The 2,940-nt window shown below is 38.8% G+C and overlaps 1 protein-coding gene across 1 annotated transcript in view; it reads left to right on the top strand.

Moving 5' to 3' along the window:
- The window catches only part of MMS22L (MMS22 like, DNA repair protein), a 94,723-nt gene that overhangs the window by 63,687 nt on the left and 28,096 nt on the right, over positions 1–2,940 (top strand).

Here is a 2,940-nt window from a genome sequence, read left to right as displayed (position 1 = left end):
GCTTCTTTTGATGCAGCCCAGAGTACAGTTGGCCTTCTGGGCTGTCAGTGCACATTGCCGGCTCATGTCCAGCTTTTCATCCATCATTACCCACAAGTCCCTCTCGGCAGGGCTGCTGTCAATACCTTCATCCCCCAGCCTGTACTGATACTAGGGGTTACCCCGATCCAGGTGCAGGACCTTGCACTTGGCCTTGTTGAACCTCATGAGGTTATTATTACCTGTATTTGAATCTGAGTGTGATGATGCTTTATTTCGTTTTACTTGGTCTGACTTTTCCTTGAAAGAACTGATGTTAGTAGTTGAAATTCTAAGCATCAAACCCATTTATCATTTTAGAAATACTCATATATCTCTACCCAATCTCCCTAGATTTACCCAAGGGTGTTGGTCCTGCAAGTGTCGGGTTTTAATTATTTATTTGTTTCAACATCGAAAGATCATTCAGGTCCTTTAAAAAGACTTTCCTGAGCTTAATTTTGACTGTACTGGGCAGCTGAGTTCTTGGGTGCTATGGCTGGCCTGGCATGGTCTGGAAGCAGAGGAACTGGAAGTACCATCTGTGAAGAAACCAGTGCCTGTATTTATAGTCTGGGGGCCCCTGAAGGTGGTAGTATGTGTCCCTGGCAATGCTGGTAAGAGGAGAGATTTCATGATGGGGAGTTCTGAACTCTTGTAGGTTAAATTAAATGTTATGATATTCAGTCTGGATGCCAATATGCAGCCAGTACAGATTATGGACTAATAGTGACTTGAATCTCCATTATAGGCAGGCTTCTGCATTTTATGTGTCACTTTTCCAGCTTGACCTAAAGTTTCACTCCATTTTTTTAATCCAGGATTGCAAAGGCATGGTTTATGTTTGCAAAAGCATGGTTCATGATTACAATATCTGCATTCAGATAAGTGGCTGCAATTCCTTATCCAGGTGTAGGATGTGGAAAATGATCCTGCATACAGCTGCTATACCTATACGTCCAGCACAATCTGTATTCAGGTAGCACAAATATTCCCTTTGTTTATAAACTCAGGGTTTGTTTGATCTGATGGCAAAATGAAAAAAACACACTTCTTTTTACAGAAATAGGAAATCCACAATTTAAACCAGGTAAAAACCACACCAAGTTATTACCATTGTAATGAGGCAACTGGTGGTTCCAGAGCTCTTAATGCAATGGAAGACTACATGTATGTAGTTTCAGAAATGGAGTGATGTTTGATGGTATGCTTGTCCTGTGCTAGAAAAATGTAGAAGTAAAATTTTATTTATCCATATTTTTATGGAATTAAAAAAATGCACTTGTTGGTAGAAGTAGCCGGCTACATCAGCTGCAGCATGTATGGGTGCCCTGTCGATTCTAAGCGTTTACCTTATTGCAAGCATTTGTGTAGGTTACTATGAATAAACATAAATACCGATTTGTATGTGTTGCCCTTCCACTGACACAGAGATATATTACCTTACTTTGGAAGTCTATACACCCTTCTACTTTGCATAGATGGCTAAAGGAGATGCAAGGCACCCTTCTTTGGAGAGGCAATTTAGAGGAGAGAAAAAGGTCTTTGTGCAATTTCACAGTGTAGTCTGGATGGAAGTAGGGCAGAATTTGGTCTCCTAAGTTTTATTCTCTGCACTGTGAGGCATTGTGCATTCCTTTCTTTACAAAATAAACCAAAAAAAGCCCTCTCTGTTTTTACTGTTAAACTTTTATTTTTTGTAATGGGCAAAAATATATTTTTAACTTGCTTCTTTAGCCCTGCTTTTACTTTTTCATTGTTTGTTCTCTAGACCTCACTATTTCTGCACCCTCTCCTTTCTCCTTCTTTTAATGAGAGATACTCCCAAAGAAGTATAGCTTGACTTTTTTATTCTAATCTCATTTCTATTTCAGTTAACGTTGACTTGGAGAATATGCCTTGTAAATAGGAATACCAACTCACATACGGAATATAATCCTCAATTTCTAGGCACTGATTGTTTTCACAGCATCCTTAAAGGGTAAGCTGTCTTACTATCCAAATATCATGGCTGGGAAACTGAGGCTAACAAAGGCTGTATGATTTACATGAAGCCACAGAGGGAATAAATGTTGGGTTTAGAATTCCTGGCTTCTGTTCGTGTGTTTGGACACGCAATGTCTCTCAAAGAAATACTTGATTCCTCCTAATATTACCTACTTTTCAGTGTCTGTTAAATGTAGCCATTCGAGAAGTAGCTGGTACGCAATTCTCTCTCTGTCTGTCCTATTGAAACTAATGGATGCCTGCAGGCAGGCATAAGGTATCGTTACCTTTGACAGCCAGTATGTTTTATGTTTTAAATTATGTGTTAGGCAGAATTTTTGGATACTAATTTGATATAATGAGATGCGCTTCTAATATCAACCCTAGTACGGGAAGGCCTTGCAGCCAGCCTACTCCTTATTTAAAATTATTCCATTTCAGATGTCCTAATGAGTGCTGTGAGTTGTGTAATTCTTTCATAATTTTCCCACATTCCCAGAAGGGAACTAGGGGCTGGAGTTTTTTTCTGGTTTTGTTTTGGTTTATTTCAAATTAGAGTGAGTGCAGAATAAAGATCTAGGGGAAGAGGTTTGTGAAACACTTGCTGTTGTGGGAATGGCAATTAAGAAAAAAAATATTATCATCTACAAATGTTAGTGTTAAAGCAAGTCTCCATGCCTCCCCTGTTTGCCATTATCTTATAAATATCTTGACTCTGACTTTACAGTGCTGTTTATAGAATTTAATAAAGCAAATGTAATAATGCTGCCTGTGCTTTAATGCACAATCTCAATTGAGTTGACCAGAAGATAAATAGGAACAGGAATGATAGTGCGTTCCTACAGATTGTTTTTAATAAGCATGTTATTTAGTTGATCAGCCCGGTGCAGTAATGCCTCCTATCCTGCTCTACCAGACAAATTTATTAATGCTTCC

The sequence above is a fragment of the Egretta garzetta genome, unplaced genomic scaffold (genome assembly GCF_000687185.1).
Source record: "Egretta garzetta isolate BGI_Z169 unplaced genomic scaffold, ASM68718v1 scaffold231, whole genome shotgun sequence".
NCBI lineage: Eukaryota > Metazoa > Chordata > Aves > Pelecaniformes > Ardeidae > Egretta > Egretta garzetta.
This window is presented reverse-complemented; position numbering and strand designations above follow the sequence as displayed.